Source organism: Nipponia nippon, unplaced genomic scaffold (assembly GCF_047370975.1).
Source record: "Nipponia nippon isolate SJK-2023a ecotype South Korea unplaced genomic scaffold, ASM4737097v1 scaffold_23, whole genome shotgun sequence".
Taxonomy (NCBI): Eukaryota; Metazoa; Chordata; class Aves; order Pelecaniformes; family Threskiornithidae; genus Nipponia; species Nipponia nippon.
Window position 1 is genome coordinate 3,580,587 of NW_028262340.1, and position 25,636 is coordinate 3,606,222.

The following is a 25,636-nucleotide window of genomic DNA, read 5'->3' on the forward strand; positions in this document are numbered from 1 at the left end:
TTTGGGCTTTTTGGACACATTCTTTCAGTCTGAGGCTTCATTTGCAAAGTTCAACGTCCATGCCTGTTAGCAGTGAAAGTCAAGTCTTGTTGAGTGTCTGTTTGCTAGCACAGCAGGAGGTACATCATCTGTCTTTGAACAGGGCTGCTGTCGTTTCAGCTGACATGTACAAGAAGCAGCATGCCTTGCAGAAATAAGTGTGTGATAACTATACAGTGAACAAAATATTCTTAAGGCATTAGGAAACTGAACATATCTCACTGTGTTATACTTCATCTTCACAATTCAAAATGACACATTTTTATAAGTTCAGCAGTCATAACAGAATGCATGTGTCTGGCCCTGTGAACGTGACCCTTTAAAAACCCTTAAGTTTTATGACTGCTTTGCAACACAGACCTCTACAGCTCTATAGAGACAGTTTTTAAGGGGGAGAGGGGGGAAAATCCCCTTATCTGCTAAAGTGTGATTAGAAGGAAGCTCCCCCCTGCTAGGATTAACTCACGGAACTTAAAATGCTTAGCAAAATGAATAAGTATCAGCTGAGAGCATCTTTTTTCCATCTTCATAATTTTCTTTCCTTCTCTTTTTTGTTTACACCATTCATTCTAGTGTGCGCTACCTCAGCTTGCTTATTTCTGAGCTGATGTCCTTACCAGCAAGATGTGTCTAGCTGTAATCTTTGTCTCATCATTAGCAGCCTACTGTGAATCTGTTCTTCAGTTGCTGGCCATTGATTCAATAATGTACATTTCTGCAGTGATACTTTCCCCTTGGAGTGTTACTTTTTTCTACTTGCCATTGTAGAATAATTAACCCTTTTGACCAATATACTGAGATCACCTCAAGTGCTACACGTAAGCTCCGCAGGGATGTGAGGAAACAGATGCTACCAGCACTTTATCGTTTAATTATAATTACAGATGTTTTTGCACTCAGGAGACTTGTCTGTCTTGGCAGTGCATTTCCCACCCATTCAGTCAACAGAACGTGAAATATGTTTCTGGGTTGCTTCTGCAATACAATACTGACTTACCTTCCAACAGGAAAAAAAACCCACACCAATGTAAACTGGAATGAAGCAGATCAGGTGTTTTTTCTACAGTCAGAGCAGTGTTAAATTGCCTAACTGTCTAGACTTGATTTCAAACCTAAATTTTTTTTTTTAAGTCCCAAGTTACATGAGGATGACTGTGTAGAAATATAGCAATAGTGTTCATATGTTTTGGGGAGCATGGGAAGCGCCGAGTGATAGTTTGGTTCATCCCTTGCAAGGCTTTTTCTCCTCTGTTTTTGTCCCCTTAAAGCGCATTTTAATGTTGTTCTGTATATTGGTCTGTGCCTTTGGTTTGCTTTTTCAAATTAAGTTGAAGGACTTATTTCATGTGGAGAGTGGAAATAAGCCTGTGGTAAGGGCAATCACAGTAACAGTGAACATATGAAATGGCTCAGTTTAAACTGAGACACAGCTGGAAAAGTGGGGAAATTTCACCATAGTTTGCTTTTCTAAAACATGTATGTGGTTGAGCTGTTTCTAATCTTATTTCTTCAAGACACTAAGTGCCAATTTTAAAGCCATTTAAGTATAGCGGAATTTCATTCTTTGCTAACTTGAGATGCCAAACGATATCATATCTATGCTTGACTCCTCAAGATGGCAGTTCAGAAGATGAGACCTCTGCTGATGAGGATTGCCTGATGAGGCTACAGCTCTGCAGCCAGATCTGTCCCTCGCAGAAATCAACTTCCCTTCTTCACTTAAGTTCCCTGGTGTCTGATCCCATGGTGATGTATGTACTTCGCTTTGGTGGTGGTGTGGCTTGTCCCTCCAGAACAGTGGGAGTTAAGAATTTTCTCTTAAAAGTTTTCACATGGTTTTGTTGATACTGCTTGAGCAAAGAGATACTTGTGTGTGTATGCATAGTTATCCTGTGTGTAATAAAAATGTATTTATGCAAACGTTCTCGGGAGTAGGAATCCCGTGAGAGCAGCACTGTGTAGAGCCCAGATTCTCTATCAGAAATCCAGCCACAGAGCCTAAGGCTCTTCCTGGCCTGGGACCTGGCAGGTTTGGGGCAGGCGCAGAGGATTGGAAAGGTGCCTGCTGAAGCTTTGGCAAGGTGCTTCATCATTTGTCTCTACTCTTCTGCCAAAGCCCCGATGACTCTTCAACTCTTAGTGCACTGGTGCAGATGGGTCTGCTGTTGCAGGAGGGAGGGAAGACAAGAACTTCCTTAGATGGCTAAACCAGCGTTAGCCTGACTTCTTCTGGTGACCCTGAAGAAATCGATGCTTGGATATTTGCAGTTCCAAAGCCTGATTCTTAAATGTAATTTTTTTTCATTATGATTGAAAATATATCCATCACATAACTGAGAAAGTTTACCAGCAGTCCTTCATAGAGGACCCGGCTCTGCAAAATTTATCACATGAGAATGTTTTGCTTGCATGTAGTTCTTGCAGTTATTTGGATTGCCTGTATGGATTTTATCTACACTGATCATTCCTAAATATTTAACAAATTCATAATAAATTTTGAACTTTTAGGAGAGCTAGAGCTAGTATTACTGATAGTCCTGTTTTTTAAAGTAAAATTTTCGATCCTAAGGCATCAGTGCAAAGACACAACTGTATGCAAATGAATAAGTAACTTTTTTAATGTATTAAGTTGCTAGCAGTTTTGTTTTCCTTCAAGGAAAAAAAAACACTTTATAAATAAACAAAACAAAAACCCAAAAAAGCACAAACAAACAAACAAAACCTTCCTGTTTTGCCCCTGTTGCTTCATTCCTACCAGTCAGTTACATTTGTCTTTGCTACAACGAGATTACAAGTAGAGTTTAAAAAAAAGAACAACAAAAACCTCTCCTCTATGGCTTAGTTGTTAACTCACTGAGGTCTGTGGAAGTTGTATCTTCGGTCTTGTTCTGCTGATACTGAAGTTAACTATGAGTGCTGTGGAAAACAACCTTGTTATTCCCCTGTGTTCATCTCCAAAAATTATGTGATTTCTTGAGAAAATTTTTTGCAGTTGGTAATTGATTAAGCCTGCAGTTTGGGTTTTGTTCCTGCAGTTTGTTGTAGGTACTAAATTACAGGCTTTGAGAAAAGATGAAATAAAAAAAATTTTTTTTTTTTACACAACCAATGAGAAAGCATTAAGAGAGTATGAATGATTACAACACTAAATGGTCTGAAAAGAATGTAGACATATTCTTAAAAGTATTGGTACAAATATTTGCTAATTTATTGCTTTTGCTTATGTATATTTACATAACTTTTTATGAGGATACTTAAAATTTCTGAAGATAACTTAGTGGCACACTGCTTTTACCAAAATCTTTATTTTCACTTTTATGGGCACTACGTTAGATCTTTACACATTGAAGAGAAAGTCCTAGCTATTGGGTTTTCGGTTTTGGTTGTATAACTTTAATATACTTGGAAGTAAAAGAGATAATTCACAAAGTGTCATTAAGTTTTGCTTAAGAGATGTTAAGAGGTAATTCAGAAATTCAGAAGTATCCTAGCAGTTAGTGCTTTTGCTTATCTTGTTTATAGCTGGAGAATGGGTGGTGATTAAATAGTTTTAGGGACAGACACTGCAGTCTACAAATATTCTTAATTTCTTTTAAAATAATTTGTGAGGATTGGTGGTAACTCTCCACATCACAATAAAAATGTTTCTGATCCAAGGTATATTTTCTTCAAATGCTTATGTTTGCTAAAAGTACATGTCTGCATAATGGAATCAGTTGTGCAATCTGTAGCCTCTCAGCTCTATCTCAGGAAGGGAAATAAATAAACAAGGATCGCTCTCAGACTGATGTTTTTTATTTGATCAGGATGAGGGTAAAAGCAGAACCATTTGTTTATCTAGACAGAAGAATTGGGAATGCCCATTAAAATCCCCTGTGTTTTCAGGTAAGACATGTTAGATTTTTCTTTGAGATGAAAGGGCTAGGCCTGCAACAAAGCTGCTCCAATTGAAAATAAAGCTTCACATGAATCACATCAAAGACACTTCTCCTATTGTTCGCTTCTCCCATGCAGGGGAAGATTGTCTCATTAAAAGCAGGAAAAGCACACTGTTTACGTAGGACAAGTCTGATTTATAGCCTACAACGGCTGCCATATTTATACCACCTTGAGCTTTTCTGCCACAGGAGAGCACTTCAGCTATCATGTGATGGCTCCTTGGAAGGTGTGTTTCTGTGAAAAAGGATGCCTGTGATTGCCCTTTTTCGGTTTCCATTCGGTTTTCTTCTCTAATTAGGTGGTTACAGATAGAGCAGTATCTAGTAAGTTGAGACGTAAAACAACATGACTCTGCCTGCAAAATTAGCTTCACCGTTACGTTGATTAAGCTGTACAGTGTTAGAAGCGTTGTCATACTGCACTATTAAACCCTTGTTCTTGTGGGACTTTCATACTTTTGATCATTAGGCCAATGTTTGTCTAACTGCTAGGGATATTTTTACAGAAACTGCATGAACGTAATTATGGCATAATTATTACAGAACCCTATTGTTATTGTGAGATTTTTCTGAAAGGGCAGAATGTTTATACATGACAACTATTCCTGGTCTGGGAAATACAAATCCAAATTACATCTGATGCTGGGTTTTTTCGTCGTTGTGTTTCTGGTTGGTTGGTTGGCTTTGTCCCTTAAACTCTCCTGGGTACAGCTGTCAAAGGGAGGTGCGTGGCTCTATTGTTCTTCATTAGTATGTCAATGCAGGCTAGAAATTTGGAGCTAGACAGCCAAACTTGTTTTGCATGTTTTTCACAGTAAGTTATCAGATCTGAAAGCTCGAGTACTTGGGCGATATATAAATAAGTACTTAATTCTATGTAAGTATATAGAATACAAATCTTAGTGTACAGAATACATCAAACCCAGGAGAAGTAATTGCGTTCAGATGGATTGTTTCCCAGACGTGGATGATCTTCAAGTCTTTTTTTATTGCTCATGTTGCTTGTGTGTGGTCATTTTGATATGCTTTAGGAAGAATTGAAATCTGATTTATTTGGAATTCATTTCTGTTCTGTGTTGTTGATTTGTACCATCAATGGTAATGTTCCCAATGGAATTGCTTAGTTATGGGAGCTAACCAGTTGTTAATGAGCTCACAAGCCTCTTGAAGACAAAGCCATCACCGTTCTGATGTTTATAATAGACGAGCCTTGTGTTCTTTGGCAGCTAAGATTTCTGGTATGTTTGTTGAACCCCTGTAATATTGGGGTGTTAAGCTGATATTTTAAGAACTAGTTTTATCTGTAGATTTTATGTTCCTGCATGCTGAAGCTGCTGACCTTGCACAAGCAGTATCCCTTTCTCTCTGGTAACTGGAGTTTGTATCTGGCATTTTAATGAGAAACAAGGTGCCCATGGTGGCCACTGGAGCCTGCTGACAGCAGTCTTTTGTCAGACTCCCGGTCTCTCACCATCCCAAACTTTGTTTAACAATATTTGTTGCTTGTATGAAGCCTGTTGGAAGAGTGGCTTCCTAATTTATGTTCTTTATAGTTTTCTTTGAGTTTTTCATGGTTTGCAGAATCTGCCGTTATTTTTGTAATTAAAGTGATAGATGCAATAAAAATGCAAAGCCTGATTTTACTGTAAACTGCATACTTTGGTTATCAGGTGCCAAGCCCACTTGACTCTGTATCAGAATTTTAAATAGGAAGGCTACAGTTCTATGAAGTAGATTGAGCTGCTTGTGGGGTGGGGTGGATTGAAGTGACTTTTTGGCTGGACCAAATAACTGGTGCTTGTTAGCTTCTAATCGAAACTGTTTCTCCTAAAGACAGCCGTACTGCAATACGACCTGCATGTTTCAAGGATGCTGTAGCTTGTTCCTAATTACAAAACCATCTTATGATATCATAGCCTCCCACTCACCTTTTTATATTTTTTCTCTGCTTAGGTCATTAGAAGCCCTCTGATCCTCCTGTAGGAGTAACTGACTTCCTGTACATACAGTGTGTATTTTGAAGACTAGCACTTTGGAAATTGAGATAGGTTTCACTGTTGGTATACTTTTTAAAATTTATTTTTCAATAAAATGATACAATAGTATAAGTGTTCACCTGGTACCTATTAAATCAGAAAATACCGTTTTTTAATGACTTCAGCTTTGGTGTGTTGTATGTTTGCCGTTGTTGGTTTGGCATCTGAAAATCACGGAACTGTTTTTATTTCTGAAGTCCCATACTTCTCGGTTATCGAGTTTGCATTTTCAGTGTTAGCCTTCCTCTCTCTAAACCGTTCAAGCTATCAGCCATTCTGAACCGTTAAGCCTATATTGATCTTCCGAGCAATAATGAGCAACCCCCATAAATTCTCATCATAAGCACCCATCTTAGCGAGGTTAGGTTTGCCAGGTAAGCATTTCTGTTTTCATAAGCAGGTATCTATGGATAAAACTTACAAAACTATTTTTATTATTATTATTATTTGCTTTGGAAGATGTATGAAAAGAAGAAATTTTGGAGGAGATTTGAAGCAGCTTGTAAACTTCTTGTGCTGTGCACTGCTGTGTAAAAGGCCACCAGGACTGATTGATACTTGGAGCCTGGCCTTCGGGGCCATGTGAAGTCATCTCCGTTATTGTAGCAGAAGCCCTCAACAAACAGTTGCCAGATACCTTTGTCTGTTGCGCAGGTACCTGAAAGCTCACCGAAATGATGGACATTGGTTTGGGAAATAAGCAGTGCAAGTGGTGCTGAAGCTTGCCTTTTTCTGATTCTGAAGCGGGTTCTAGTATGTGTGGTGAAACTATAAACTTCTGCGTTGTTTGTTGCTCTGTTAAACTGTACTGAGTCACGTTTCAGTTCTTAAAATATTTTTAAAAGTTCTTTTTTCATTCTTTTTATTCAAGTTTTACTGACACTTGGTTATTATTTCAAGTTCAAGGTAGGCTTTCATATTGGGCTTAGGAAACAAACTTAACAACATATTATTTTCTCTTGAGGAATCTTCTAATGATACTGTGCTTCAGTAAATGCTGTGATTGCATAAGGTTAACAACTTTGGTATTTTCAAACAATCCAGATTTGTTTTCTGGTAACAGGGTAGAATTCCAATTTTACTCCTTCCTGGTGTGTTGTAATCCTCTATTATCTTTTTTTTTTCCTCTGGGTCTTTTTGGCTAGTGTGATATTGCTGTGCCTACTGGCATAATACTAACCAAAAACTACATCTTTGGCTAGAGAAGGGATTAAGTTGCAGGCCTGCGATATTTCTGACCGGGCAGCTAACTGATCGTGTTGCCAGCTTTTGTTTTATGCTTTTTCAGGCATTTATCTTTATTTGAAACTTCTTAAGAAAGAATTGAAATATTTTAAATGTTCTGCTACTATAATTCCATGCTTCTCCCTTTACTGTGCAAATATTTTAGTTCTGGTTTAGTGACTTAAAACCCATAAAAGTAGGCTTTACTAATTTAAAAAATAATTCTTTTCACCAGCCCTTGTAATAGAGACATCTGCAGTGCCTGGTTATGGTTCCCGTTTCATTTGCAGGGTGTTGGCCCTGCTTCATTCAGTACAAACTGTAATGCAAAGGTCATGGAGATTAAATAACATATTTTAAAATGATAATGATGCAGATAAAATAGTGGGGTTATGTCACATTTTTACAATCTAAAATTTTTAACTAATGTAATGAATCAAGAACTGTGTTTGTTAGAAGATAGAGGTCTTCGACCTTTCTTTGACCTGATTAACTGAGAGCGAGATGGTAATTTTGAAATTGATGGGACTTGTATTTAATTTCTTCCAATGCTTTGTTTGTAATTAAACAGTAACACTTTTAATGGCCATTTTAATTAGCCCAATCTAAAAATCTCTTACTGTACTTTTCCAAATTGTGGTGCAAGAAAATATATGCTTTATTTTGCCACTTGTGGACCTCATTGTTTTGTTGTTGAATTAATGGAGACTTTGCTGAAGACCAAGGTGAAGAAGCAAGGCAAGGAAGGAAGCTTCTAAGCTTCAATTAGAAGGGCTTAGTACTGGCGGGCAGAATGTTCAAAAGTGGCGTTGATGAAAGCATTGCCTGCAATACTGGCTGCTTTCTAATTATAGCGAACCTTTTGGAACACGACAGATGCGATTCGTTAGAAATGAGTACGCATGGATAGCATGCAAGATGTGTGTATATAGTTCCTATTTTCAGAATACGTAGATATGAATGGTTGGATTCGGTTACCTGAACGCCAGCCCCTAATGGAGTTGTAGGTGGTGCTGCCAGCAGCTGCCTCTCCAGAAGGGGATGGCTCTCCTCGGTCCTGTGTTATGTTTGCAAATCACGTATGCTCACCTAGCGAGCCTGAAAAGTTCCCAGCTTAGACTGTGTAGTATCATCAGAAGTCAGTTACTTTTGAATGGCGGCTATCTTATTTTTATGCTGTTGACTGCTAAAGCTGATGTACCCTAATGATGTTTCCTGGGTAATGCTTTAATTCCCCTGAAATTGCCTGAATGGGTCTGTTGCATCTCCAGATACAGATACGCTTTCCTGTTACATACTGGGGCTGATTGTGAAGGAACAGCGTGGCAGTTTTGAGTTGGGTGCGACTGTGCTTCGGATTTCAGGTTGGTCATATCGTCTTGCCTAGTGCTCTCGCGTCTTGAAAGCCTCGATCAGCCGGAGGTTGAGAGATGCCACTGGACCAGTTGCACGCTGTGATTCAATAAAGGGTCTTCGTATGCAACGAGGCAGGCCTGTTCCGCTGCACGCCCTCGTCACCTCCCTAATAAGAATGCACTGACTGCAGCACGTCTGCCCTTACGGCTCTCCTAGAGGAGCCATCTCCTCACCTCTGCTCTGTCTTCAGTCACCCCTCTTCGGCTGTGAGGAAAGTTCTTAAAAAGAATGTTTCTCCCTCTGCTGTTACAATCCACTTAGTGACACAAGAAATGTCACTCACGATGATTAACATTTTAAAGCAGTAAATCTTGAAGGTCAGTCTGAAACAGAGGACAGGGAATGCTCATGGCTTTCCTTCCCTGTCTGCCTCCCACGAGGAAATGTATTGCATGAAAGCTGTCTTGGCAGGGTAATAATGACCCTTTGCTTTTGCATTGTTTTCCATCAGTAAAAAGGGTAGAAATGAATTTAGACACATTTTGTGTAAATATAAAATAAATAAACAACCGTATATATCTTATGCACTATTTCTGACTTATTCCCATATTCTCAGACAAGAGCTACTGCTTAAACCAGTGCACCTTCCTCTGACACAGTGTCACGTTGCTCTTCAGAACTCGTTAGACTCTTGAGATGATACAGTAGACATAAAGAAAACCCAGTAACATAGGAACAGGGGATTTTTTTTATAGCAAAAGATGCCCCCTCTCTAAAACCACCGTGTTACAGAACTCCTCCTCACGCACACACTCCCCACCCCCCCAGGCTTCTTGCTAAGTGCATTCTGATGCCACATTGAAACATAAAATAGGTAGAATCAAGCAGCCACCAACGGCTATTTATATGCTAATATATATCCCCCAAGCTGAAGTAGGCACCTAAAGCCTATTGCTGCTACTAATGATGGCTATGCTTTAACCTCTACGGAAAAAAGAAAAGTATTTTTCCTTAAGAAAACAACTCAGTTTCTTTAAGATGAAATGTAATTATCTATTATCAGATGTCCTTTAAAAATGGAAGTCCTATTTAAGCTGCTAAAAATATTGAAGCCCTAATTCCACCATAATAGCATTTTAATTTCAGCAAATCACAGCTCTATTGTTACCACATTCCTACAGCAAAATGTCCTGTAAGAGGTCCATCTTAGCTTTTTAAAGAAACATTTCCCTTTCTTTTAGACATTCAATTAAATCTTTGCAATCATCTAACCTTTTGTGACACAAAATTTTACTCACTAAGTGAGAAAACAATGGCCATTAGCATCTAAAAGAATTTGTTTTAAAAAGTAGTTAAAGTTTAATTGCTTTATGTATTCTCATCAGAATATTTTTTGGCTGTTGGCTTACTGATTTACTTTAGAAAGCTAGAGTTTAATTCATTACTGTTTTCCATTTAAACTACTTATTTAAATCGCTGGACAAAGTTGGTGTAAACTCCTGCTGTAATGTGAATTGCTGCTGACGATCATTTAAAGAGTAATGTCAATGGCAGATGAATGCAAGGGTCACTGTTTTCTGTTATCATCAAGCAAATTTACTTTTCTATTTAAAATTGCTTATTTATCAACATTTTTACTGTTACAGTGCGCATACGTGGGTGATACAATTTTAGCATCTGCGTTTATGTTGATGATTTTGTACTGTCATGAGAGCAGCTGGCTTATGCAAAGCTCTGCTGCCGGTAGGTACCTCAGATGTCTTTTTAAAAAGTTGAGCTTTGCTTCACCTTTTCTATTGCATGCTACTCTTGCTTAGCTTTAGAATTTTTGTTCTACAGGATCAGATGAAAAACTTTTGTGTACTGGCTTCGTTATGATGTCCAGTGTGATTATATGAGATTTTTTTTTTTCCCCCAGCGTTCAGTAGCATAGGGGCCTCTGGTACTGTGAAACAGTTATTAGCCCTGGAGCTGAGCCTTAATGGCACTTGCATTTGAATGCCAAAATCTGAAAAAAGACAGCTTTCTCTCCATCAGAGGAAACAATATGTAAAGCTATTTCCCCACCTGTTTGCCTCATCCGAATTTTACATGGGAGTAAGATCTTTAACTTCAGATAGTCTGTACTGCTTTAGCATGGAATTCTATATTTAACATGTTATTTGCTCTGGGCTTTCACTTTCCGGCTTTTCGATTTTAATCAAAATAAACTGGAAAATATTGTTGGGTTACTAGTAATGCATAATGAAACTCTAAACTTCTTGTAATGTGCTTAAAAATGTATTATTGTGATTATGCAATCAAACAAAATTCAGCTGTGCGAGATTGGTTCTCGATATTGTGAGAAGTGCATTAATGAAAGCTCTTTTGTTGTCAGAACTATATAGGTCATATGTAAACGCTTCTGTATATTTCCTGAATGACGATAATACTAGGAAAGGAACAAAAAAAATTCAAATTGTCAAATTTGAGACAAATTCTGCTACCTGTGGTGGAAAAACAGCATTGAGGATTACCCTGATGTTAAATCTGTGGCCACCGATGAAGTGTTTCAGCTTTTTAAGATTTTTTTTTTTTAAAGAATTTTAGGAACATAGTGAAGAAAGCAAAACAGCACTAACTACACAATTTCTTTGTTCACTAGGAGAATCTATTTTCTTGTGTACGTTTCTTTATTTTTACCTTCCATTCACTTTTCACTGAGGCTTCACAGTTTCATTTGCTCAATAGATTATCTTCTCTGAGTTAAACTTGTGGTTTTTAAACAGTGAACTACATTGATTGTATTCAGACTATTGATAAGCTTCAATATCTGTCATAGTGACGTGAACTGAAGCAAAATGTCCTTATACATGCTCTTAATTTGTGTGTTTTTATGGCAGTAGGAAAGACAAGGCCAAAGCCCCTAACAGGAGTTAAGTCTGCTCCTGTCAGATTCCTGTCCAAACTCTTATGTTATCTGGACAGTATTGTACATCTGTGCGTAAGTCGGTGACTGAATTAAAGGTGTCTTGAAATACGTAGGTGAAAGAAGCCTACTTTTGATACCCAGGCGACTGAGTAGTACGACTTGCGGATTGTCTTCTGTAAAATTATCTCTAGAGACGGATGGTCTTTTTTAATCAACAACCTTTGTTAAACTTGAAGCTAAAAAAAAGTCAAATCTAAACAGAATAAAAGGCATGTGGAATTAGTACCGTCTTATTTTGCAAGACATAATAAACAGGATATAGTGTAATACATACATGGAACAGCTGTAATTCAATTAAACTCTAGTTATTCCAGCAGTGAAAAGAATAGCAGCGGCAGGCCTGTATAGTCACGGCATATAGCTATATGAAACAACCTATTTAAGGTAAATCAACTCGTACTTAAATGACTGTAATAAGCATTCGCCAAGCAGCCCTACCCCTGGGGGTGTCATTTATCACAGCGTAATAGAAAATTGTAATGAATAATAACACCTAGCTATTCTGCAGGAGCTTGCATATATTAGGGGAAATGCAAATAATGCGTCCAAGTGAAAAGATGAGCATTGTAGTGGGTTGGGGTTTTTTTTCTTCCTTTACCTCTCCCCACCGCTTTAAAAACTACATGTCTGTAACGCGTGCAGAATGAATTCTCCTTGCCTGGAAGGTTTGTGTTTGAGAGGTAAAGGCTCTCCCTCTCTCATCCTAACCTATGTGTATTTTCTCTGCAGTGTACTGTGTAATACTGGCTTAGGTAATATTTACTAAACAGGAAAGTGAAGTAGAGAGAAAACTTATTCTGTAAGGAGTGTGGGCTTTGGTCCGAACCTTAGCAAATGTGTAAGAATGCAAAATTACAACAAATTTGCTAGAGCTCTAAACAAGATTTTACAGGTGCTATTCCCCTTAGTGCTGATGGCTAATTTTCAGTGTTCTCTAGCAGCAATCGCTCTTGTCCCTGCACCTCTTGTGTCAGATACCTACGGCCAAACCTTCTCTGGGCTTCTCTATTGCTACAGATGTCCCTGGAGTCAGTCTTGCTGTAGTTACTTACCGATGACAGCAGGCAATGGGAGGGTTTAAAAGATGCGTTAGAGGGGCTACGACGCTGCCGTTATCCTGGTTATCCTTCGTGGACAGCTTTAAGAGTCGGAGAAGCAAAGTTCTTCTCTCCGAGGCTGGACTGTCCTTCTCTTTGTGATGAGCTCGGGTGCTTTAGTTTGCTTACTCAAGTGTGGCTATTCAGTATACAATGTGAACGATATATGTATCTTAGGAAAGTTAATATAATTTCATACTATGAAGACTAATTGGTATAATAGTTAAGGAATGAGATTTTCCTAACAATTGGAAGCTCCCCGCCCCCCCCCCCCCCCCCGATTCTGTTTGTTGCGTCCTAAATGAAACAGAGAACCTGCAAGTAGGTTTTTATGGGGTTTTTGGTTTTATTTAAGAATTCACGTTCATACGCTATAACACCCCATAGTAACTTGGGTGAACTTTTTGCACGACTGCAGCTTCTGCTTTGTCTTGAGTGTAATGGACATCCCATCATCCAAGGTGTGCTAATAACATTTATATAGTTATTATTCCATTAATAAGACCGTTACAACCACCGAATAGCAGAACTTTATTTTAAGGAGCAAATTATCACTTGCAAGTGGGCTGTTACAGCTGAATAAGCATATTTCTTGACTTAAGTTCATAAAACACATCTACTAGTAATACTTTAATTTTGATGATGAATGAAAAGAGTAAGCCATTAACAAGCCCTTTAAAAGCTACTGACTACAGTAATTCCTTCTGTAAATGGAAAAAGCACTTTTTAATCAAGTATTTAAGGTTATATACTCACTAGTAAGTGCTGCTTTGTCCATTAATAGTGAATCTAATTCTGTGCTGTAACGAAAGGTAAAAGAAAGAAGATAATTTCAAATGGCTAATTAAGCTCTTTTGTAGGCCAAGTCACTGAAGTTGAATCAATGTGAAGCTACCTTTTTTATTATTTTTTATATTTTTTCATTTTGATCATAAATGGGGGCCACTGTGATTACATTGCATTAGGGGGAATTTAAAGAGCAGGAGTAAAATAGTAAGGAATTATTTCCATGTCTTGCTCAGAGGACCTGTGCTTTGAGAGAAGTTTTGAGGGCAGGAGAAAAACATCGCCGTTGCGACACATGTTTCAGTAAAAATTACCCTCCCTGTTGCCGGAAAGTTACTCATTGTTAGGACTTAATTGCTATAAAATGACATTTGTAATAAAATAGACTTGAGATTATGTATGCATAATTATGCCATCAAATTATGTATTTTTAAAGAGCTTTAGGGTTGGGGGGGAACCCACTAGGAAATTGTGGTGTTTTACAGCAAACAACAAACCCCAGACCATCAGCTGCAAAACCTGCGCTTTAGGGGCTGGTGCAGTGACTGTGGGGTTTATTTATTTGTTTTTGTTTTTAAGTTATTTCACAAACAGATCTCTCTGAACAATGCCTCTATTTCGATACTAAAATCAAAAAGCCTTCTCTCCTAGGGGACACTGTGTTTTGAGTCCTGTTCTTTGTGCAGGTTTAACTCTGAAGAGGGAGTTTTGCTCCCCTGGTAGTATATCATAGATGAGTTCTGCTCTTTCATCTTCATGCGTTAGCGCTATCAACAGCCAAATAATGTCAGGGAAGTTCAGATTAGCGGTTGCGGTTTTAAATGTTGTTGCTGAAGATGTGAGAGACCTGATTTATCCCCTTCTGATACATTTGATGCATAGTTCTCTCTCTGGCTCCCCTTAGAAAAATGAGTATCCAAGCTTGGATCTCTCACTTATGAGAAAAAGTGTTTCCATCTCCTCCTAATCTTTTTTCTTGTTGTCTGGGACGTCCACTAAGCAGCTGGTGGTTACTGGAATAGTTTGATTTTATATTACAGAAATCAGGGTACTCTTTTTTAAGTTATTACTATTTTTCTGTATGAATGAATGTTTTGTGATTTTTAAATACCTTTTTCTATAGGGAAAAGCTTTTTATTTCTCTGTTGACAGTGTTCACTGAAATCTGCATACCTATTGTATTTTTATTACATCTTTGGATCTGTATTGCTTTTGCTTTAGTTGTAGGACACAAAATACATTTTCAGGCAAACTGCAAGAATCGATATGTAGTTATTTTCTCCTGTTTACTGCAAGATTGTCTGTTAGGGAAAAGTTACTGCTGTAGAGAAGATCAGTTTAAGAGCTCCTCGACAATTATGAGATCAAAATAATTTTGATGAGACCTATTGGCAGTGCACACACGTGGATCAACTACAGTAATGCGTGTGGATTTGCACAGGGGTTCGTTGTAGCTGTGAAAACCGAGTCTGTTGCACACAATGCAACAGTTGAATACATTAAGAAATTTAAGCAAACTTTCAGAAACCTTAGTACAAATGGTCTCTGGTGGAACTAGTTTGTAATAGGAAGACAATAATAGGTGCTCCAGAGTTTGGATTGTTCCACTCTGAAGTCAAATGGCATAGAAGGAGAGGCTAAGGGAGCAGAGTTGAACACCTCAGCCCAGCTCTTCTCGGAGATTTAGTGACAGGACAAGTGGCAAGGGTCTCAAGCTGCAACAAGGAAAAAATCTGGTTTTACGTAAGGAAAATAACGTAACAGAGAGAGTGGGTAAGCGCTCAGACAGGTTGCCCAGAGTACCTGTGGCATCTCTATCAATGGTTGTTACCAAAACCCCTCTGGAAAGCTCCTGAGCAATGTGATTTAACTTTGAAGGTAGCTGCACAAAGCACGAGTTTTGAATAGATGACCTCCTGGAGTGCCTTCCAACCGAAGTTTGGTTTGGTTTGGTTTTTTTGTGATTCTATGAGCATTAGTCTGCATTTATTGAATTGGAGTGTATGTGTGTAAACTCTGGGAAGCTTCCTGATATTCCTGATCCACTCATTTCTTTAATTCTCTTTCTAAAAAGTTGGGAATGCTGTTTCAGTTTGTCTCAACTGCACCCCTAAAAGAATGGGGAGGAAGTTTTAAAAATAATAACAATAATTTAAAAACCCAAACAAACCCCTACTGAACTTGATGGTGTGTAAGCAGAGGGAAAGAAATGGAGGCAGGCAGGATAAATATTTCGATGTAAATGAGTTAAATATGTTTTACAGCAAGGGATTGGAACAGGCACAACTCAGAGTTACAAGTGCCAAAATGATAGGTCATTATCACAGCATGGTGATAATGACAATTTAAAGTCATATTATCTTTGTGATGAGCGCCATTTGTTCCCAGAAGTTCAGAAAAGAAATGGCCCTGTTTAACGCTGTTGCTAATAATAAATAATTGATTATAACGGAGACTCATTTGCCTGTAAGGCGGTTGATTTAAAGCTGCAGTTCACAATAATTCTCACCTTTAGTGGGAATGTGAAAGTTTTAGTACTGAGATGCTTAAAAAAAGAAAGGAAACTGAGGGAAGGGAGGGAAGAAAAGGAAGGACAAAGAAAAAAACCAGTAACAGAATCCATTTCAACATGTCCTGAAAGCCAGAATTCGTCTGAAAAATCATTCCTCCTTAGTTCCGATTCGTAACTTGTACTTCATGACGCAGAGGTCGATGTGGAACTGAGGCAGAGGTAAGTCTGCCATGTTTGCAAAGTGTGGAAAATGGGAATCCAGGAGCTGTTGTCTTATTTAAAGTAGCTGGATAAGGGGCAAGTAAATAAGAAGCATGTAAACATTTTGACTAGAAATGCTACTAAGAGAAAAGCTTCTGGACAAATAAACTCAGCGTTACATACTGCACTTGTGACACCCAGTGATGTAAAAGGTTGGTTTGGTATTCTGTTACAATAGTCGTGAAAAACAGAATATTTGTATCCATTTCTCCAAATAAAACTACCATGCAATTACACAGTTACGCATTTCTGCAATGTCTTGGTGCTAATTCTGGTAATTCAGTTTACCGTTCAGCTGCTTTCATGATGTGAAAATTGAAATGTGTAATAAAATTACCTGTAAAGTAGTTTTTATATGGAACATTTTATTTTAAAAGCTTAACTAACAGGAAATGCCCATAATAACAGAAAATGTGTATTTCAGGTTATGAAGAATATATATAAACTTTTATATGTGGATATGCACAAGACTGCTTGTGATTTGATGATTATTTTTTTTTTTTTAGTTTATGGATTTTTTTTTTGTATTTTTGTTTTTTTGAATGTTCATAGCTTAAAAGATATGAAGCTCTTTCAATTGGACATTTTAATCATGAAACAAATGAAGTTTGAATAAAATGGGTTCAGGGGAGATACAACAATACCAATAGTTAAATTTACCAAATTTGGACAAAACATATGTGTTGCTCTCTGAAATTATCCAAATTTCTGTTCTTAGTAAGCGGTTTTCAAATGGCATAGATATGTTTAAGCAAAAATAGTAGTAGTATATAACCCAAGAGATAAGAGAATTTCAGCCTTTTTCATTATGTCCCTCTCAAAATAGGTGTAATGCTACTGCTTTTTAATAGAGAGGCATTTTCCCTCTTTTACAAAAGGTGATAGACGAGATTTTTCTCAAATGTTTCTTCTTTGGGTAGAGATTAGTGTGAAATGTGGCCAAACAAGAGTGAAGATCCAAGAGAGTGCAGCAAAAACTGTTGTAATCCTTAAACTGTCCCACTATTGGTCATTATTTGTTGAGCATAAATAGATGAATGGAAGATGGAACTTGTTCTGCCAGTATAGGCTAACATCCTGTCTTTGTGGTACTGGACATTTAAGATTTGTTATCAAATTTGTAAGTCTAACAAACAGTGGTCTCATAACATTCAACCCCATGCAACACTACAGGTTTGGGGAGGAGCGGCTGGGAGCTGCCCGGCGGGAAAGGGCCTGGGGGTGCTGGTCAACAGCCGCTGAACACGAGCCAGCAGTGTGCTCAGGTGGCCAAGGGGGCCAATGGCATCCTGGCTTGTATCAGGAATAGTGTGGCCAGCAGGAGCAGGGCAGGGATCGTTCCCCTGTGCTCAGCACTGGTGAGGCCGCCCCTCGAATCCTGTGCTCAGCGCTGGGCCCCTCACCCCACGAAGGCCATGGAGGGGCTGGAGCGTGGCCAGAGCAGGGCAGCGAGGCTGGGGCAGGGGCTGGAGCACAAGGCTGGGGAGGAGCGGCTGGGGGAGCTGGGGGGGCTCAGCCTGGAGAAGAGGAGGCTGAGGGGAGCCCTCATCGCTCCCTGCAACTGCCTGAAAGGAGGCTGGAGCCGGGGGGGGGGGGGGGGTCGGTCTCTTCTCCTGAGTCACAAGCGATGGGACAAAGGGAAATGGCCTCAAGTTGTGCTGGGGGAGGATTAGATTAGGTATTAGAAAATTTCTTCACGGAAAGGGCTGTCAGGCCCTGGCCCAGGCTGCCCAGGGCAGGGGTTCAGTCCCCATCCCTGGGGGTATTTAAAAGCCAGGGAGATGTGGTGCTTGGGGACATGGGTTAGTGGTGGCCTTGGCAGTGCTGGGTGACCGGTTGGACTTGATGATCTTAAAGGTCTTTTCCAACCTAAATGATTCTATGATTCTATTCTATGATTACTTCTAAACAATGAAATGCAGTTTTGATAAATTGTCTATACTCAAGTGCCCCTCCAAACTTAAACCTTTTGCTTTCCCTCTCCCTACTTGGATGCGCAAACTCTTGGGTCCATATATTATTCATTACAATCAAATAAGACACAGTGGTGGCTCAGTAAACTTGCTTTTCATATAAGAATTGATTTTATTGAGTAACGCACACTGCAGACCCTAGCTTCCAGCAGCCAGGGCTGAAATGAGCAATTCTCTCATTGTAATAATGTGCCTCTGTCATCTCCTTATTATCAGCATGATAAAAGATGAAATATTCACAGATGCTGCCCTCCTAACCTGATCACAGCTTGATATTTGAGCTTTGGAAATGAGTTTTATAAGCTTTAATATACTCCTTGGCGGAGTGACCCCTGAAATTAAACATTATTACAGAGCGGATATTTAAAAAGCTGGGGCCGCAAATTACATCAAAATGAAAATATTAAGGAGTATTACGACTATACCAAGTGGGAACTCACTGCTGTTGAAACTGTGAATGCCATAAAGCTCAGCACATTGGTGTCAAAAACATCAGAAAAAATAATAACAGCGCAGGCACCTTGACTTCAGTTATTTTATACGTGGGGCTAAACTAAATTACTGGAATGGGTTTTTTCCTATAGGCTGGTTTTCCAGGAAGAAAAGACCCATTATTCTCAACTTTGTCTGTAGCACTCTTCACAGTTCTTTTAAAATGCACATTGCTGCTTTTCTGTGCAAACACCAATAAAAAATACTTAAGTGTAATGAAACCAAAGATTACACTTAAAAAAAGAATAAGCCAACATCACTAGATGAAACATTTTGATTCCATTTCCATTGCTATCACTGTTTTGATGGACAGGTTTCTACCAAAGCCTGGGACATGAAGAGCTAAGGAAGTTTCCTAAACATGAAAACAGAGGAACGTACAACATGTACTACAGATCTTTCAACTCAAATATTATATTGTCTTGTTAAAGTTACTAAATAGCAAGTTTTAACTACTTGTAAAGGTGATTTTACCAGAAAGAAGCACATGTAACTTTATTATTTTTACATGTAATATCAGTTAAGGAGAATCTGATATTTCTTTCATGTTTGTAACTCCAGTTTACCCAAGAAACTTATTCTCCTATTTGATTTTGAAAACAATATAAAGTGTCTGGAAATGTAAACTTTTCCAAGAGATCAGACTTGATATTCGTTTGTGTTCCATATATTCACATGAGTTAGAAACTATTTTTTTTTTTACTATATTGAAGTTTCTTTAAATTATTGGTTTATGGGATGTAGCAATATTTTTTTCAGAAAAGTGAAGTAATGTATTTGAAGAGAAAAATCCCCCACATTTCGATACTTGCAGCATTAACTTTCCTAATGAGCATATCGATACGCTAGCTATTGTTCAGTTTTAAAACTCTGCAAATAGTATGTCACGGTACATTCCTTTAATGAATTTCTCTTTTTTTGCCTACGTTCTGCCCTCAGCGTTTCTCTATAGATATTAATGGAAGTATTGGTTCTTCTACATCATCGCAACCTGTTCTGTCCATCAGTTTATGCAAAAACATTTGAGAGAGATTTTTAGAACACTGCCTCCAAGCACACGGTTCTGTTCTGTGGTCCCTTGGGTTCAGGCACTCTCTGCATTGTTAATGCTGCATAAAAATAAGCTTTAGTGGCAAATACTGGTCCAAGAAGGTACCTCAGTCGCAGAGCTGCTCTGTCACTAGCTGCCCTGTGCAGTTCAATTGGAATGCATCCTTGGTCCTTAGGATACTGTAGCAAAATAGATTGGATTGCTAAACTCTTGAAAAGGAATCAGTATCTTGTTTTTACAGATTGCTGCTTCCATAAGGATGCGATACCTTGATGTTTGCTACAGGTATTACATGCTTTTCGGGTTCTGAAAACTGTACAAGATAGCAAATCACTAGTCATTTATGAAGACCAAAAAAGCATGTATGTAATTGAGAGAATGAAGTGTATTTTCATGACTTCTCACATCCAGTAGATGATCTGTCACTTCCCTTTGTAATGCAAAGCTTGACTGCTGAGAATGACCTGTGTAAGTGTGCTGTGAGCCATATGAAATAAAACACCGGTGGGAGATTTGAAGCCTTCCTCCTTCGTTCATTCCAGAAGTAAAACACACTATGGGTAAGCTGCCTTATTTTCCAAGAAGACAGGCACATAGAAGAATGTGTTTTGTTGCAGACTGTGAGTGTAAAGCTTGTCATAGAGCAAGGCAAGAATCCTTTTGTCCTTCCAGGGGTTCCTTCCTGTTGAGGCTATGTTTTTGCGCTACGATTCAGAATTCTCAAAGCTATTTGGGTTCTGTAGTTCACGCTGATAAATGAAAACAAAGCAAGCGGAGAAGGTGCAGGAAGAACAATGACAGGTTGCTCAGAGAGGATGTTCAGTTGCCATCTGTGCACCTTTTTTTCAGAAGGTGAGCAGGAGAAGTCCTGAGCAGCCTGATCACACCTTAGTTACCTGTGCTTGTAGCAGAAAATTGAGCTAGATGATCTCCAGAAGTCACTTCTAACCGAAGTTTTTTCCGATGTTTCTAAACCAAACAGCTCAGATTATAAGACCCAATTCAAAGTCTTAAAGGCTGTTTGCAAAAACTGAAGTGTATTGACTTCAATTGAATGATCCTTGAATGACAAAGTTCTGTAGGAAAAGAAATCTTTGAGAAAAATATTGTCCAATTCTTCCAGGTTGCAAGATCCTCCTGACCAAAACTATCACCGCAGACACGTAGCCTGATGTGAGGTAGGCAATGGGCAAGATTTTAAAAAGTTTTAAAGTGCCTCTAGAGAAATGTTGCCTTTGTTCTGATGTCTGTATGGAAACTGTCTGTTCGCCCAGTGATTTTCAACCTCCTGGCCAAGCTGAGTTAAAAGTAACAGAAAAGTGGAGCTTTCAAAGACAGTTGAGTTCCTATCTGCTTGGGGAAATAGATTGTTCAGTAAAAGAAGGGGTTATGCACAGAACAACTTGTTTAAAAAGGGGGGGACCCCAAAGCCGAAACAACCAAGCCCCCCAAAAAACCTATTCCTGATCCTCATTGTGGCATTTCAGCCAGTTTTGCTACAAAATAAGTATTATTTTGAAGATGATTTAGTGAACTTGTATGGAGAAGATTGTAATAAACTTTAAGAATATGACTTGGTCATTATACATTGAAGATTCAGTCTCCAGAGGTTATCCTGCTGTGCATTTTGACGTTCTTTCTTGGATCCATTGGACTCGTGTGTTTGTATCACGTTGCCTTTACAGTTTAAACAGTGGAGTGCTCTTCCAATGAAATCATTGACTACCATTTCTGATTTTTATCTTACTGCTATTTATGAATTAGGACAACAAAAATGAGTAGAAAGTTTTAGTCATAAGTTAAGCATAAAATTTTAAATAGCTGAAATGGTTTGATGTACTTTGTACCTTTCTTAGTGTTGACAGCCTGCAAAATCGTGCATGCAAATCTGATTATTATAGGTTTGCTGAAGTCCATTTGCAAATGTAAATTTTGTGCTAGTTAAGAGGTGTTGTCTTAATCTTGATTTACATTGTAGATTACTTCTGAAATATGGGGCAAGATCCAGAGAAGGGCCGAAGAAGTGTTTAGTGCAGTAATACGTCTGGAATTAGACACCCAAGCTTGTCCTTCGTGATACAACGTGTTTGTAGATAGTAGTTGTGGTCCTGTACCTTATTTCTCCTATTCCTTCAGTGATGAGCGTACTCGTTAGGGTTGTAAGTTAACAGTATGCAGAGCGACAGGTGATTATTCTCCTCTTTTGAGAGAATCTAGAGCGAAGGGTTCCACTTTCAAGGAAATTATTTTAATTGTGATCTATTGGCTGAAGCTTGACATGTAGTTGATTTCAGAAATGTGGAGGAAATTGCATTCTATTTGGTTTCAAGCGTGGCAGAAAGCAGAGTTCAATGTGTGCTTTTGTTGCTCTTGCTGTTTCTTGGCCCCCAATTAGACTCAGCAAAACTTGCAATATGAGACTTAACATACATTCTGAAATTTAAATTTCAAACTCTGTACTATATACAATTTTCTTCTGTTTCTAGCATCAGTAAAACATGATTGTGATTGCCAAGCATTCTAATGTTAAAATTTTGCAATGCCCCCTCCCCCCCAATTTCTTAAGTAAACCATAATTGAAAGAATTGGCACCAAAACGTGAAGGGATTGGGGAGGGAGAAAGTTTCTGCGTGGGGTTAGACCAGTGTTCGGTCTAGAACGTTTTTTGTCTCTAGCAGTGGAGTTGCTAATTGGAGAGAAGATGCTCAGTCCAGCCACTGTCTGTGGTCTGTCCTTTTCCTCTTCCCTCAGTGGGCAAAACCACATCTGTTTTAAACTGATCCACCAGTACTTCCAGTGACTGTTCTGTAATTCCAGTACTGCAGGATTTGGTAAGCAGCTGCTCTACATTCACTGAGTCCACTGCTTTCACAATTTCAAAATGGTACAATTTTCTAATTTCTCAGTTCATCTCGTAGTCGAAGAGTTCCAGCCTTTTTGTTCTTCCTTCGTAAGGCAGCCGTTCCCTTTCCATAATCTGTGTGCTTGTCCTTTTCTGTATGTCTGCCAACTGTGCTACCTTCTCCTGGAGATGTGGAGTCCACAGCTTCAGTACTCAAAGTGCAGATCATCCAGTTTTTTAAATAGCAGCAAAACGCTCTCCTCTGCCTGGGTCTTAACACCTTTCCTGACGATAGCCCCCATTTTATTGGTGTTTTCTGGGCTTCTGCTGCACGTTGGGCCAGTGATTTCGGAGACCTGCCATTGACAACTCAAAGGTCGCTCTTTATGTGTAACTGCCAGTTTCAAGCTCAGCATTATGAAGACCCAATTTAGATTATTTTGTTCCTAGTGTGCTGCTTCACTTCTATGCTGAAGTTTGCTTGCTGCTTTTCCCCCCTTCAGTCAGTTTTTTGAGGGTTTTCTGGAGCTCAACTGTTGGCGTGGCGTTTGAGAGCACATACTGGTATGTCCGCGTGCACGTGTTGGCCCGAGTGTTTTCCAGCAGTACATCTGCAGTCTGTTCTAATTTCCATCACTGACTGAAGAGGCAATTCTCTTAGGATTCTGTGTGTGAAAATTCTTGTGAATGTTAAATAAAATGTGGTATTTCCTGCTTCAAATCCTTGTTTGATATACAGGATGCCAAAAAAAGATAAATTCTAAGGAAGGGGATGAAAAATTTAGGCATGTTTTGTTAGGTTTGTTTAGATATGCATCAACTGAAGAGAAACAATCTTACAGAATCGATACATTCTGTATTTATAGCCGTTGACTTTCTCCTGATTTCAGCGATCGTTAGACAACCTTCTTAGGGGAACGCGAGAGTGAAACACGAATCCTGTGCAAGTCATGCAAGGAGATGGTGCTCGGTGCGTTCAGAAGATAGAGGTGGTGGTGGGGGGAAATGTTTCTTCTTTTTGTGATGGAAATGAGAGGTGGGGCTTTTTGTTGCTGTTTTGTGGATTATTTTTGTTTGTTTGTTTTAAACTGAGGCCTTTCATGACCTTCTGAAGTTCTTGTTGACTTCAGTATGTCTGCTTCAGTGCATGAGCCGTGTCCTTTTATTCTCGACTCATAATTAATGATGCCTTTAAGGCCATCATTTAATTTGTATTTACTTCTTAGCTTTTTAAATCTGGCTGTCTACCGAAATGTGTATATCTTTCAGCCTATTGATAGTTTTGAGTTACATATCTGTGGTAGTTTGGACATCACCAAGTCAATGTGATTGTAATATTCTCTGCACTGATCTAGCCAAAGCTCCTGCTAAATTGAGCTCAGCAGGAGCAAGTCCAGTGACCTCATAAATAGTGGAAATGATTGCAAATCGGAATTCATATATGTTCCTGTCTCAGTGGGTAACCGTATCCCCCACAAAGGAAGCAATCATCTCTTTCAAATTTCTGTTTGCCCTTTCACTCAGATATGTTTGAAGATAATATGGAGAGAGAGATCTTGCAGCATCTGACAGAACTGTTACTGGAAATCTAAAATAAACGTCCTGTATCTAACAGTACTACTTAGAGGGGTATGTTTCAAACATTACCCCTACTGCAAAGAGCTTGGGGCATGGTGTGTTAGTTCCCCAGCTGGGTTTGGCGCTTTTGGGGGTTTGTACCTGTTTCCCTAAATGACCTTTTTATTTTATTAGAAATAAGGTTTCCTTTGTTTTTCCTTACTATTCTGTGATCTGAATTCTTGTTAGTATTCATAGTTTGGTATTGAAACCATGGAGATTCATCTGCAGTTTTCTTTCCGTAACATTCTATACAGTTCTCATCGTTCGAGCGGGTGCTTTCTTTGCCAGTCTGCTGAAAGTTGAAAGTAATTGCTCTTTTAGTATTAATAATACACACATTAAGAATTCTTGCCTCAACTTCTGTACATTACTTTATGAAGCTTGTAAAACAGGAATTCAGTTCTTGGTATTCTTTTCTGTTTTGTCTCAATGAGAATGTAGCACGATATAAGTTGTTATGATTATAGACACACTAAGCTTCTTTATAAAAGTAAGAATACACGTAGCCTCCTATCCTGGCTGCGGTACTGCACAATAATACATCCTTGGGTAAAGCATAGAAGAGATGTTTTGCCCAGTATGCTTTCTCTTCTTTTGACATTGGTTTTGGGCTTCCCGAGAAAGCAGTTGCACCTAGACTTTCATACATACCAACCATCACCTTTGTAAGAGCAAGAAGAAACCTGACATAGAATGGACAATACTTGTGAAAGGCATTCATATGGTAGCTTTTTCCTCCCCGGTTTTTAGACCAATAAAAAAAAAAAAATTAAAAGCATAGAATCGTTCAGGATGGAATCGACTTCTGACCTCATACTTCTCTCAGCTCCTGCACAGACTGTTTAGGCATGTGTATATTCACATTTTAGTTGGGTTTTTTTCTGGCACTGGACGTAGCCAGGAAACACAAATACTGTAGGTTACACCAACTCAAGCCCTTGCTGGTAAGTAAGTTGCTGTATTTAAGGTGTTTGTTTTTTCACGTCGCACTTACCTGGGCATACTTAGATTCCGCGAGTTAAACTTAGTGGTGAATGTAATCTCCCTACTGGCATTTTGCACAGGGTCTGTATAAAAAGCAGCTAAATCTAAATGCTCCAAAGTCAATATTAGCTATGCTAAGCAGCCAGTTCTTCAGCTATACAGTAGCTCCTGTTACATGTGCTACTGTATACCTATCTATTGGCCAGAATTCCTGGGAAGACTTTCTGTTCTTAGAAATGGATTTGTTTGGGGTTGGAGGTATATTTTGGACCATATTCTTTTTTTCTTACTTCAGGAGACAGTGACCTCCGGTGGCAGGAGTCCCTCGGAATAGAATCTTCTGACTTCAAAAACTATCCAAGAAAAGATTCTACAGATTTTTTGCTTTTGCTAAGATACAGCCTATCACTACATTAGAAGAATGGTGAATAAAAGAAATATTATTACTGCAAAC

At 38.8% G+C, this 25,636-nt stretch overlaps 1 protein-coding gene across 4 annotated transcripts in view; it reads left to right on the forward strand.

Moving 5' to 3' along the window:
• The window catches only part of LOC148055370 (uncharacterized), a 243,809-nt gene that overhangs the window by 26,027 nt on the left and 192,146 nt on the right, over window positions 1-25,636 (forward strand). The window contains exons 5-6 of one of the 4 annotated variants that reach the window (XM_087760909.1): window positions 1,655-1,790; window positions 20,860-20,914. The exons of the other annotated variants lie outside the window; for them this stretch is intronic. The gene's annotated coding sequence lies outside the window, so the exon portion shown is untranslated. The remainder of the gene's footprint in view (window positions 1-1,654; window positions 1,791-20,859; window positions 20,915-25,636) is intronic. 4 annotated transcript variants of the gene reach the window in all.